The sequence below is a fragment of the Ovis canadensis genome, chromosome 2 (genome assembly GCF_042477335.2).
Source record: "Ovis canadensis isolate MfBH-ARS-UI-01 breed Bighorn chromosome 2, ARS-UI_OviCan_v2, whole genome shotgun sequence".
In the NCBI taxonomy this organism is placed as follows: Eukaryota; Metazoa; Chordata; class Mammalia; order Artiodactyla; family Bovidae; genus Ovis; species Ovis canadensis.
In genome coordinates this window covers 37,076,154-37,090,534 of record NC_091246.1, presented here as the reverse complement: position 1 = coordinate 37,090,534, position 14,381 = coordinate 37,076,154, and the positions used below count along the sequence as shown (strand labels likewise).

Genomic DNA, 14,381 nt, shown 5'->3' with positions numbered 1-14,381 from the left:
TCCATCCTAGAAGCTCCTGACTCCTCCATCTAGAAGCTCTCCTAAGAAAAAGGTCTGCTTGGGCAGGAGCCATCAGGTAGGGCTTCCTATCCGACTTCATATGCCAGTGATTCCTCAGTGTTCTGAATGGACCCTTTTCTCATTCCACTAGACGTATTCTCCCATGGGTAAGCACAACTCTGAAGCTATACTGTGAAGTCTTCTCAGTGCTCCCAAATCCAATGTTAACTTATCTCTGGACTTCTAGATGCAAATCCAAGTGCCAGCCAGAATCAGAGTGGTGTTGATTTCTGGTTCTGCCACTTAACTAACTTTGTGATCTTAGGCAAGTTACTCAACCTCTTTTAGCCTTGGCTTCCTCATGTGTGAAATAGTTTAGCCTCAGTTTCCTCATCTGTAATAGCTACCTCTGAGGATGGTGTTTATACCAGACACATCTCAGCAAATGCCACATCTCAACAAATGCCAAGTGACACAACCCCAGGGACCACATGGGTAAGGGACCCCCTTCCCTCAGTGACATTTCTATAAATCCAAGTGCTATCTTGAAAATGAGACAAGGAAGGGTAAAACAACCTGAAAGGCTGAGTCATCCAAACCTACTGAGTTACTTAGACCTGTCAAAAATAAAATTCAGACCCGACTGAATTTACCAGAGAGGATTAATTTTAGTTTCCCCTGCTCCTGTTACCCAGCAGGGTGGGGGCACTGTGAACAAGATCAAATCAGTTCTAGGAAAGAGAGAAGACTAATAATATTGCACATCTGAGTGTAATATGAGTGAATTTGTGACCCAGCTGCAGGAGTTTAGATTTTACCCAGAAGACAGTGGGGAGCCACTGAAGAAATTTTGAACAGAGGAGTAAATGCGATCATATTCAGAAATTAGAAGGATGATTTGGGCTGCTGGGTAGAAGGAGGGATTGAAGGCATTTGAGAGTGTGGGTGAGGGATTGAAATGACGTAGGGAAATAGGAATGGGGAGATCAAGAAAGCATTGAGAATATAATTCTCTAAATTATAATTGTCAGGACTTAGAGCCCTAGACCTATAGGATATGGGGAGTAAGAGGGAGGAAAAGTCTGGGATAACCCCCTGGCTGGTGATAGGGATGCATGTGTGTGTGTTCAGATGCTTCAGTTGTGTCTGACTCTTTGTGACCTATGGACTGAAGTCCCCCAGGCTCATCAGTTCATGGGATTCTCTAGGCAAGAGTACTGGAGTGGGTTGCCATGCTCTCCTCCAGGGGATCTTCCCCACCCTGGGATGGAACCTGGGTTTCCTGCATTACAGACATATGCTTTACTGCTGAGCCGCCAGGGAAACCCGATGATGGTGGTACTGTGATGCTATTTGCTAAGAGAACACAGGAAAAGGAGTAAGTTTCAGCAGGGGTTTGAGGTGGGGAGGTGATGAGTTCTGTTTTGGGTATGTTGAATTTCAAGTACCAATTGGACATCCAAGTTGAGATGTTCACTAGATGGTTGGATGAACAGGTCTGAGGTACAGGAGAGAGGTCCAGGTTGAAGATAACATTTTGTGAGTTTTAGCAAAGGAGCAGTAGTCAAACCAGGAGAGTGAAAGAATTCATCCAGGAAAAATAGGAACTGGTTTAAACAAAAAGATACATTTATAATCAGATACCTGAAACCTAAAGACAAGGACTGAAACTAATAGGAACAAAAGCCATTAACTTCTCTCTCCTCTTTTCATCTCTCTTACTTTCTGCCTGTCTCCTTCATTTCCATCCTCTGCCTTGCCTCAACATTGTCATCCCCACCCCAAGACTGGCTTCCAGTGCTCTTCTGGTCCATGTGCTGAAAAACAAAACTTCATACAACCCCAAAGCTTAAAATCGTACTGTCTAGGCATCCAAAAAGACACTGGCTTCATTTTCTTGGCTGCAGTTTGCATGTTACTCAGGAAGCACTTTGATTGGCTCAGCTTAGTTAGAGGCTTGGACCAATTAACTGGGTCCAAGGAATGGACAAGGATCAGATTGCTTAACATGACCCTACTGTCATAACTGCATGGACTTTGGGATGAGTAGAACAGAAGAAGAGAGATTCTGAAAAAGCTGAACGGCATTTGTTCGCTGTAGTCCATTGTTTGCATAACACAAACACATTGTTTCCCTATATGTATGATTCCAAAAATGCCCTCACCTATATAATCCAACTATCCCACTATATATATGCCAATAAATTAACTTCCTTTTCAGTGGAGGACAGCTCAATGACACATCCAGCTGCTGCTTCTGGAGGGTAAATCACAGGACCAATATTCTTCTTATCCTTTAAACCATTCCTCCCCACCCGCCCACAAAAAAGCCTCCTGATATTTAGAGATGGAAGAAATAGAGAGTAAAATGGAGTAGAAAGAAAGCATTGTATAGTGACCACTAATTATATAGTGGCCATTATATAGTGGCCATAATAGAATGTATTTTGGCCATGAGTAACAGTGAAAATGATGGGACTAGAAAATCTCTTGGCAGCTATTGGTTGACTCACTTCTTTGACTACAGAGTTCTCCATCAGCCAATCTGGCTGCCCCAGGTTTTGCCCACAAAAATGAGATTCCTTATCCAGTGCTCTGAGAGCACCATTGTGGGAGGGTTTCTCTATGGGACACTGAACTGATTAGCACTCCACTTTCTGGTGGTGTCTTAGGGATTTTTCTGGAATTGAGCAGTCACACATCTCTGCATTTATAAGGATTGGATATGGTTTTATTTTTCCTCCCAGATGACACTATTCTTTTACAACTATTCTTTGAAAATCAGCCATCTGTCAATTTCATCTGGGGTGGGGGTGGGGAGAATTCTGTTGGCTAATATCATATTTCATTGATCTTGAGGCCCATTTTTTTCTAATGTAAACAACTCTAAAATCAGAATACATCTTACCATTAATGGCATGTAACAGCCTCTATTTTTTAATTTCAAGCCTCTATTTTTTTTAGTGATTCATATTATTCATTTAGTAATTCAAATAACTTGCCTCTTATAATTGATGGAGCATGCGATTTACTAAATATAGCAATTTTATCAGTCAGAGTTCTTGATCACAAATAATGGAATCCACTCTGAATAGTTGAAGCATGAAAGGGATTTGTTCAAAGATATCGTGTAGCTCAGCGTTGTTAGGAGGGTTAGGGGAACGGGCCTGAGGCTGTTTCTAGGAGCAACACACAAACCACACCATGCAACCTGATGAGGAAGTGGCAGTCATCCCCGCTCCAAACACTAAGCCCTATGTCACTTAAGTGGTAAGAACTCAGTGTTTTTTTTTTTTTTAATTAGAGGATAATTACAATATTGTGATGGTTTCTGCCGTAGGTCAATGTGCATCAAGAACTCAGTATTGTAACCACAAGGAAGCCACTGCTGTTGCGACTACCACTCCCCAAAGCTAGACACTTGTGCTATAGGAAATTGAAGTCCTATGTCCAACCTGCCTCCTTTCAATATCGGTCAGAATTTGTTAAATAACACAGTAGTTACAAACAAACCCCAGATCTTACTGGCTTAAAATAGCAAAGATGTATTTCTTGTTCAGCTATGGTTCCAGTGTGGGTGAAAGGGAGAGGAAGAATCTCACTGTGGTCAGTGAGGGATCTAAGCTATTGAAAGCTCTACCAGCTTATGATGCCACCTTCTTCTTTTTTAAATAATTTTTTAAAGTATTTATTTGGTTGCACTGGATCTTAATTGAAGCACACAGGGTCTTTAGCAGTGGCATGTGACCTCTTGGTTGCAGCATGTGGAATCAAGTTCTCTGACCAGGGACTGAACCTGGGCCCTCTGCATTGGGAGTACAGAGTCTTAGCCACTGGACCACCAGGGAAGTCCTGATGCTACCTTCTTGATATGAACCTTCAGAGTTGGCTGTGGCAGAAGAGAGTGAGGTTGGAAAGCATACACTGGCTTCTGCTCACACTGCATTGATCAAAACAAATCTCATGACCACAAGCACAGTCCTCCTGGTGCTTAGAAGGAGAGGAGAACCAGAAATACTGCTGAACTTTAGTGATATTTACCTCGCTCAGATTGCTCACTTCCAATCAAAGATTCATGTGGGGGAAGTAGCATGCCTGTAGACAAAATGCAAGGAGTGCCTGGAATTTTAGTTCTGACTTCTGTATTGAGGAGGCTAGGTTTTCAAATGAGAATTTTGCCCAGATAGAAACACTATTTAAAAGTTGAAAACATCCATGAATACCACAAGACTTCCACTTCCATAATCAATGCTAGAATTTTGTAGAACCACACTCTCTGAATCTTCAGGTTTGCCAAGAAGATGCAAGGTTTGTGCCAGATCTTGGAGCAGTTTCTCCTTTTTAGCACTATGTCTGGAAGCACTTTTAGTCCCTCTGACTGTGGTTTCTGGCTTCCTGGGACATCACAGGCTGGAGTGACAAGGCTGGAAACCTTTCTTCAACCTGTCCTTGAATGATGCCCTTGCCTTTCCTGCATTCTATTCAAGTCACTTTATGGTGAGAGGCATCATCACGTTTGCCTGGCAGGGTGGTAGTGGTGGTGGTGTTTAGTTGTTAAGTCGTGTCCGACTCTGCAACTCCATAAACTGTAGCCCTCCAAGGCTCCTCTGTCCATGGGGTTTCCCAGGCAAGAACACTGGAGTGGGTTTCCATTTCTTTCTCCAGGGGATCTTCCTGATCTAGGGATTGAACCCGGGTCTCCTGCATTGATAGGTGGATTTTTTCTTGTTTAAACTGCTAAGTCACCAGGGGAGCCACACCTGGCAGGGTAGAGATATCCCAAATGGCGGTCTGAAAGCAGTTAGAGGACTACAGAGCAAGTTTTAACTTATTTAACTCAGATATGGAAATGTTTCAGTCTTGACCTCAGACTGCTAGGAGCTAGATCATTTATGCACCTTGCTGAACTGTTCTCTGATATTGATGCCCTGGACCTGAGAGGCCCAGGTCCCAGCAATCAAGATGGAGGTACATTGCAAAAGCCATAGGAACTGACAAGCCCTGCTTGTCGTCCCCACCCTGCCTTCTCCCTCTCCTTTCTTCTCTCCAGACAAGCATCTTGTACTTCCTCAGTCACCACAATAATAATAACAAACCCAACTTCTGATAATGCTCAAGTTGATAGTTTAAATCCAGGTACCTAACAAAATGTTGGTTCATCTCTTTCAGTTCCAGTTCAGGCTTATGCTTCTCAGTTCCAGCTCCAAAATTTCTAAGGACTTGCTCTCATCAGCCTGGCTTTGGTCAGGTGCCATTCCTTGCACCAGTTATGGAGCCCTATACCAAGGTCACAGATGTGGAGCCCTGCACCAAGGTCATCCCTGAAACTGACTGAACCCCATAGCAACCATTGCCACGAGCCCCCCTGATCTAAACCAGCCAGCCCTCTGACTCCATATTAGATAAAAATATCCACCCTGTTACCCACCCTATAACACCCTATTGATATTGTTGTTCAGTCACGAAGTCATGTCCAAATCTGCAACCTCATAGACTGCAGCACTCCGGGCTCCTCTGTCCTCCACTATCTCCTGGAGTTTGCTCAAAATCATGTCTTTGAGTTCGTGATTCTATCTAACCATCTCAGCCTCTGCTGCCCTCTTCTCCTTTTGCTTTCAGCCTTTTTCCACATCAGGATCTTTTCCAATGAGCTGGCTTTTCACATCAAGTGGCCAAGTTATTGGAGCTTCAGCTTCAGTATCAGTCCTTTCAGTGAATATTTAAGGTTGATTTCCTTTAGGATTGACTGGTTTGATCTCCTTGCAGTCCAAGGGCATCTCAAGAGTCTTCTGCAGCACCTCAATTTGAAAGCATCAATTCTTCAGCGCTCAGCCTTCTTTATGGTCCAACTCTCACATCCATATATAACTACTGGAAAAACCATAACTTCAACTATATCACTTTGTTAGCAAAGTGATGTCTCTGCTTTTTAATACATTGTCTAGATTTGTCATAGCCCCCTAACCAATCACCTAATGCCACCCTTCCAGCAGGAATTTTCTTTGTCTTGAGGCTATAAAAATTGGCTGCTAGCCCATGAAAGCTGTTGGTTCTCCCTGGTCTGTCAGGGGATGAACCCACTGTTCTAACTGCATCTTCTGCTCTAATAAACTCTATTCTCCATTCATTCTGCCTCATGTCTGGAAATTGTCTTCCAACCTACGCTTGGACCACAACACCAATGACCTGTGGAGAGGGAAGGGAGGTGGGGTCATAGGATGTGACTCCCATGAAACCATATGAGTGAAAGGCTGTTCTCACCAGAAGGGAAAAGAAACGTGAAGGAGGATACCATACTGATGTTCATGGATACAGGGGAAAAGATACATGTTCAAAGTAAGTAAGGAAGAAGCTCTCAAAGAGACAGAACATAGTTTTATGTTCTACTATATTTACAGAAGGGAACATAGTTTTAAGGAAGCCAAGAAAGGACAGAGGTTCAAGAAGGAGGGAGAGATCAGCAATCCAAAATGCCAAAGAGAGGGCCAGGTAGTTCATAGGAAGGGACCACTGGACGTCAGAACAAGGAGGTTATTATCTTGGCAAAAAGCAGCTCACTCTATATTTGCAGTGGGCAGTGGAGATGGGGTATAGTGGTTTCAGGAGTAAGTTCAGTTCAGTTCAGTTGCTCAGTCATGTCCAACTCTTTGCGACCCCATGGACTGCAGCATGCCAGGCATCCCTGTCCCTCGCCAACTCCCGGAGTTTACTCAAGCTCATGTCCATTGAGTCGGTGATGCCATCCAACCATCTCATCCTCTGTCATCCCCTTCTCCTCCTGCCTCAATCTTTCCCAGCATCAGGGTCTTTTTAAATGAGCCAGTTCTTTGCATCAGGTGGCCAAGGTATTGGAGTTTCAGCTTCAACACCAGTCCTTCCAGTGAATATTCAGGACTGATTTCCTTTACGATGGACTGGTTGGATCTCCTTGCAGTCCAAGGGACTCTCAAGAATCTTCTCCAACACCACACTTCAAAATCATCAATTCTTCAGCACTCAGCTTTCTTTATAGTCCAACTCTCACATCCATACATGACTACTGGAAAAACCGTAGCTTTGACTAGACAGCCGTTTGTTGAGAAAGTAATGTCTCTGCTTTTTAATATGCTATCTAGGTTGGTCATAACTTTTCTTCCAAGGAGCAAGTGTCTTAATTTCATGGCTGCAGTCACCATCTGCAATGATTTTGGAGCCCAATAAAATAAAGTCTGTCATTGTTTCCATTGTTTCCTCATCTATTTCCTATTAAGTGATGGGACCAGATGCCATGATCTTAGTTTTCTGAATATTGAGTTTTAAGCCAACTTTTTCACTCTCCTCTTTCACTTTCATCAAGAGGCTCTTTAGTTCTTCTTTGCTTTCTGCCATAAAGGTAGTGTCATCTGCATATCTGAGGTTATTGATATTTCTCCCGGCAATCTTGATTCCAGCTTGTGCTTCATCCAGCCCAGCATTTCTCATGATGTACTCTGCATATAAGTTAAATAAGCAAGGTGACAATATACAGCCTTGAAGTACTCCTTTCCCTATTTGGAACCAGTCTGTTCCATGCCCAGTTCTGACTGTTGCTTCCTGACCTGCATACAGATTTCTTAAGAGGCAGGTCAGGTGGTCTGGTATTCCCATCTATTTAAGAATTTTCAAGAGTTTGTTGTGATCCACACAGTCAAAGGCTTTGGCATAGTCAATAAAGCAGAAGTAGATACTTTTCCTGGAACTCTCTTGCTTTTTCTTACTTCTGGAACTCTCTTTCCTTTTCTGGAATTCTCTTGCTTTTTCTTACTTCAGGAATAAGAAGTGCATGCAATATAGATTACTGACTGGAAAAATTGGGTGGAAGGAGAATAGATACAGAAGGATGCGGAATTAGAGGAGTTTTTTTCTGAAATGTTTTTGGATTCCCCTGGTGATCCAGTGGTGAAGACTCCACACTCCCAATGCAAGAGATCTGGGTTCAATCACCAGTCGTGCATACTGTGCTCAGTTGCTTCTATCGTGTCCAGCTCTGTGCGACCCTGTGGACTGCAACCTACCAGGTTCCTCTGTCCATGGGATTCTCCAGGCAAGAATACTGGAGTGGGTTGCCGTGCCCTCCTCCAGAGGATCTTCCCGACCCCGGGATCGAACCCAAGACTCTTATGTCTTTCTATCTGCATTGGCAGGTGGTTTTTTTTTTTTTTTTTTTTTTTACCACTAGTGTCATCTGGGAAGCCCTAATCCCTGGTCAGGGAACTAGATCCCACATGCCGCAACTGAGACCAGCACAGCCAAATAAACAAATAATAAAAATAAATTTAAAAAAAGAACCCTGAATTCCAACTCAGGCAATATGATTCTTTAAATAAATAGAAATAAAATAAAAATATCTTATGTGTTTCTAACACAGAATTGTTTAAATACTGGTGAGAAGGAACCAGGACAAAGGATATAATTGATAGCTATTTTTATTATTACTCTCGTCTCCCCCGGGCTGCACAGATCCAGGCATGAATGGAGAGGAACGGAAGCCAAGGCCCTGGCAGAAGGTGTGAACCAGTTTGACTTTTCCTCAGCCACATCAGAAAGTAGGGTGGAGAGAGGAGGCGCCTGGCCTTGACGCTGGGTGACCCAGGCTGGGTCCCAGAGCACCCTGGGATCGTAACATGGTCTCTGCCGGGACAGAGAGGCTTTGTGTAGACAACAGAGAATCCCAGGCCTGGAGCCAGCACCTCAGGTGGTGGCAGGGTTGATACAAAGCAGTCATACTCTGGGATGGGCAAATGTGCCATGTGTTCTGGTTCCCCATCTCAGAACCATGCCTGTCGCTGCCCACTCCCCATTTGATCATCTTCCCTCCTCCCTGCCAAGCAGTCACCTGCTTGCTCAGCTCCACTCCCTACCTCCCATCACTCCTCAGCTACTGCCCCCACCTTCTGTGCTCAGCATCCCTCAAGCTGGCTCACCAAGGTCATTTTCATCTCCTTGTCACAGCTAATGAATACACTTCTGCCTTTATCTTTGTTGACTTCTTGGCTAGTGAGGCCGTTGATCCCTTCTTAAAACACTACCATTCTTTGTCTTCCACGAAGCCACTGTCTCTGGGAACATTTATTCCTCCTCCTAAAACAACAACTGTTGTTTATGAAGCACCCAGAGCTGTACAGGCATCACAAATTTCCTTCACCTGCACACAGACCAGGTCAATGGAGCAGATGAAGGGATGGGGGATCAAGGCAATTGGGGGGCTTTTCTAAAGCCCCATAGCAGCAGTGACATCCCGGATTAAAACCCAAATTTGAAGGACTTCCCTGGTGGCCCAGTGGTTAAGAATCTGCCTGCCAATGCAGGGGACACGAGTTTAATCCCTGGCCTGGGAACTAAGATCCCACATGCCACAGGGAAACTAAGCCTGCATGTCACAGCTACTGAGCCTGTGCTCTTGAGCCTGGGAGCTGCAACTACTTACTGAAGCCCACGTGCCCTAGAGCCAGTGGTTTGCAACAAGAGAAGCCACTGCAATGAGATGCCTGAGCATCACAACTGGAGAGTTGCCTCGGCTCACTGCAACTAGAGAAAGCCCGCATGCAGTGACAAAGGGCCAGCACAGCCAAAAATAAGCGAGTTAATTAATTTTTCTAAAAAATGAATTTGCTGCCTTACCCTCAACTCCGCCATGCTGCGTGGCTGTCTTGCTTCTCTGGCCCCTCTGCAGCCTCCGAGGTGGGTTATCCTCTCTGCACCCACCCTCCTTTCCTCTTCTCCTCTCCAGTGAGCTCCTCCCCGGCATCATGAGTTCAGCACACACTGTTGTGCCAACAGCGCTTTAACACCAACCCAGACCTTCACTCCCAAGTCCCAGACTAGTATTTGTTGCTGCTGTGGTTATTAGAAGCTAAGATTTATGGAGTGTTTACAACATAGTAGGCACTGTACTAACTTCTTTATATACGTCATCTCATTAAATCCTTACAACCCTAATGAGATAAGTGTTGTCTTCCCATTTTCCACTTAAGGAAACTGAGCCTTAGATTAATCACCTTGTCCCAGGTCAACAGGAGCCCAGGTTACCTGACCCCCGAGCACATTCTAGTAACTACTGACTGGATGCTTCCATACTTATACTTGACGTGTCTGCATCTGAGCCTGGCTGCCTCTTACATGCTACGTAACCACAGGCAAGTGACTGAATGTCTGAGCCACAATTATTATCAACTTCCCTACAGCCTATCCTCCTCCTACACTCACTAGTTCAAGAAACAGCCCTACAGTCTTCCAGTCAACAGGGCTTGCTCAGGTCTCTTTCTCCTCCCTTCCTCCCTACGCTCAAGACGTGGTGGTTCTGTGCTCTGAAAGCACAGTTCTCCAAACTGATTTTTACCAGTGGGGACAGGGAAGCGTGGAGGGGCAACACAGGGGTAGGGGAGTAAGAGGTACAAACTACTGCGTATAAAATAAGCTACAAGAACGTACTGTACAACACAGGGATATAGCCAATATTTTATAAAAATTATAAATGGAGCATAACCTTTGCAAATTGTGAGTCACTCTATTGTACACCTGGAACTTATATAATATTGTACAGCTACTGTACTTCAGTTTTTAAAAAAAATTTTTTTAAGGCCAAAAAGGAAAAGACATGTTTCCCGTTGCCCCGGCCCTCGTGCTCACACACCGTTCTCTCAAAGCTCCTCACGCAGCCCTGTTTCCACTCTCACCACCATGGGTTCTGAGGTCACTTCCGCCTTGCCTCCTCTGCATGGCCCCAGCACAGTCTCTCCCAACACAACCTCCCCAGCTCCCAGCGCCCCCTGACTCTCAGCAGAAGCTCCCGAACCTCAGCCTGGCTTTCAGAGCCCAGCCTGCCCACGTCCACCTTCTCTGCTGCTCCAACTCTGCACCCAGTCGCTCCTCCCCACAGGAGGAGCCTCATGTTCCCACCTTCCCCTCCAGGGTGGCATTCTCTGCCTCTCCACAGTCTCTCCTACAACTGGTATGTGCTTGCTTTTCTGGTAACACTGAGTCCAGAGATTGGGTGTGCTCAGGCTGGCAAAATGGGTAATGTTTCTCTATTTTATAAACCAAATACTTATATAAACGAAATGTATTTTATATAAATTATATTGTTGCTGTTGAGTCCTAAGTTGTGTCTGACTCTTTGAGATCCCGTGCAGTGCAGTAAGCCAGACTCCTGTGTCCTTCACTATCACCGAGTTTTCTCAAACTCATGTCCATTGAGTTGGACTTGCTGTCTAACCAACTTGTCATCTGTCGTCCCCTTCTCCTTTTGCCTTTAGTCTTTCTCAGCATCAGGGTCTTTTCCAGTCCTTCAGTGAATATTTAGGGTTGATTCCCTTTAGGATTGACTGCTTTAATCTCCTTGCTGTCCAAGGGACTCTCGAGAGTCTTCTCTAGCACCACTATTCAAAAGCATCAATTCTTTAGCACTCAGCCTTCTTTATGGTCCAATGCTCACATCCATATGTGACTATTGGAAAAACCATAGCTTTGGTTATATGGACCTTTGTTGGCAAAGTTATGTCTCTGCTTTTTAATATGCTGCCTAGGTTTGTCATAGCTTTCCTTCCAAGGAGCGAGTGTTTTTTAATTTCATGGTTGCAGTCATCATCCACAGTGATTTTGGAACTCAAGAAAAGAAAATCTGTCACTTCCTCTACTTTTTCTCCTTCTGTTTCCCATGAAATGATGGGACTGGATGCCATGATCTTAGTTTTTTGAATGTTGACTCTTCTCTTTCACCTTTACCAAGAAGCTAAATGGCAACCTACTCCAGTATTCTTGCCTGGAGAATCTCACGGACAAAGGAGCCTGGTGGGCTACAGTCCATGGGGTCACAAAGAGTAGAACACGACTGAATGACTAACACACACACACACACACACACACACACAATGTTCTGCCATTAGGGTGGTATCATTTGCATATCTGAGGTTGTTGATATTTCTCTCAGCAATCTTGATTCCAGCTTATGATTCATCCAGCCTGGCATTTCACATGATGTACTTTGCATAGAAGTTAAGTAAGCAGGGTGACAATATACAGCTTTGTTGAATTCCTTTTCCATGTTCCAAGTCCGGTTCTAACTGTTGCTTCTTGACTCACATACAGATTTCTCAGAGTAAAGGTAGGATAGTCTGGTATTCCCATCACTTTAAGAATTTTCCACAGTTTGTTTTGATCCACACAGTCTTCCCTGGTGGCTCAGATGGTAAAGAATCTGCCTGCAGTGCAGGAGACCCACGTTCGATACCTGGATTGAAAAGATCCCTTGGAGAAAGGAATGGCAACCCACTCCAATATTCTTGCCTGGAGAATTCCATGGACAGAGGAGCCTGGTGGGCTTCAGTCTATAGAGTCGCAAAGAGTCGGACACAACTGAGTGACTAACAGTTTCACTCTCACACAGTCAAAAGTTTTCATGTAGTCAGTGAAGCACAAGTAGCTGTTTTATATACAAATACATACATTCTATATATTTGCATAAATATATAAGCCAGATATAGAACAATTATTAATTAATTATTTACTTTTTGGTTGTGCTGGGTCTTCGTTGCTGCCCAGGCTTTTCTCTAGCCACAGCAAGCGGGGGCTACTCCCTAGTTGTGGTATGCAGGCTTCTCATCACGGTGGCTTCTACTGTTGCAAAGCATGGGCTCAAGGTGCATGGGCTTCAGTAGCTGCAGCATGCAGGCTTAGTAGTTGCCGTTCGTGGGCTGTAGAGCACAGGCTCAATTGTTTCAGAACACAGGCTTAGTTGCTCCGCAGCATGTGGGATCTTCCCAGATCAGGCTTGGAACCCATGTCTCCTGCATTGCCAGACAGATTCTTTACCACTGAGCCACCAGGGAAGCCCTATATAACAATATTATATGAATTAAATATATAGTTGCACAGCGGTGTGAATACACTCAAAAGCACAGAACTATGCTCCCCTGGTGGCTCAAATGGTAAAGAATCTGTCTGCGATTTAGGAGACCTGGGTTTGATCCCTGGGTTGGGAAGATCCCCTGAAGAAGGGAATGGCTACCCACTCCAGTATTCTTGCCTGGCAAATCCCATGGACAGAGAAGCCTGGTGGGCTACAGTCCATGGGGTCACAAAGAGTCAAACACGACTGAGTGATAACACTTCTACACTTTATGCACTAAAATGGTTCAAGTGGTAAAACCAAACCAAATTAAATGTAACTCCTCTCCAAGGTCCCAAGCAGTAGGAAGGTCATGGGGGGCACCACCCCACTGCATTCTCTTTAACTGTGCAGAGACACTGGATATTTGATGCTGTGGTGTACACGGTCTCTACTGAGATTCCTAGGTTGGAGCTCAATGTCCAGGATCCTTTCTTCCCAAGCCTGCCCTGACCCCTCTCCTAGGTCATCATTAGGGAGTATTTGTGGGTCTCACTTACCCATGTAAAAGCAGACCCCCCTCTTCATTTGGAGGGATTCTCTGGGTGACTTTCCCGTTCTTTTTAGCAAAATCACTTCAAAAAGCTTAGGCCTCCAGAAGGCCAGAGTCGGGAAGATGTCTGTGACTGGCTCAACCTTGAACCTGAGATTGTCATCCCAGGAGAAAAGGAGGAAAAAGGCCCAGTCGTATGCCTGAGACAGGAAAGGGAAGACAGCAACCCTATAGGCTAAGCTGGCACACCAATGTCTGCCTCAGGTGGCCAGATCGCTTGGGAGCAGAAATCAAAAGGTGTCTCTCCCTGCATGTACAGACACACACTAACACAGACACATAACCCACAATCAGAGACACACAGCACACAAGCAAAGGCACATGTGTGCACAAACAACAAGCTTACCCACAGGTACGGGCATGCGCATGAAAACACACATTCATACAGTACACATATGTCTAACATTCACTGCACATGTCCTGCATATCCAGGAAAATACACTTAAAGGGGTTCACGGGTCTCCATAACACACACATACAAGTGCATACCCAAAGGTAAACCTATCCATAGACTCAACAGGTATCAGCAAATGTGTTTTGGACCAATGACCAAGGAAAAGAATTCAGAGATAAACACACAGATCAGTTTTCTAGAGATTGGAAGCATGCGAGTAATGAGGAGGAGAGGCTGCTGGGAGAGAGCCAGGTGGAAATCGGGAAGGGAGAGGTCCTGACACCAAGGAATGAGAGTAGTGATTATTTACATGGCACCAACTGCTCACCTTGCCCTCACCTACCCATCTGTTCATTTATCAGTTACTGAGCTGCGTCTTCTGTTGGGCTTGGGAAGCAGGGAGCCTGGTCTCCAGCCCTGACCTCACATGCACAGGCTGGGAGCGAGAGACACCTATCCATGTGCAGCTCTAACAGAGAGTGGTGAGTGTTGTGAAGAAGGATACACAACCCCCTCTGGGCGATTGGAAA

At 44.8% G+C, this 14,381-nt stretch overlaps 1 non-coding gene across 1 annotated transcript; it reads right to left on the bottom strand.

Moving 5' to 3' along the window:
• Positions 1–3,775: 3,775 nt before the first annotated feature.
• TRNAG-CCC (transfer RNA glycine (anticodon CCC)) lies at positions 3,776–3,848 on the bottom strand. The gene has a single exon. It is a non-coding gene; the product is annotated as a tRNA-Gly (tRNA).
• Positions 3,849–14,381: the final 10,533 nt, after the last annotated feature.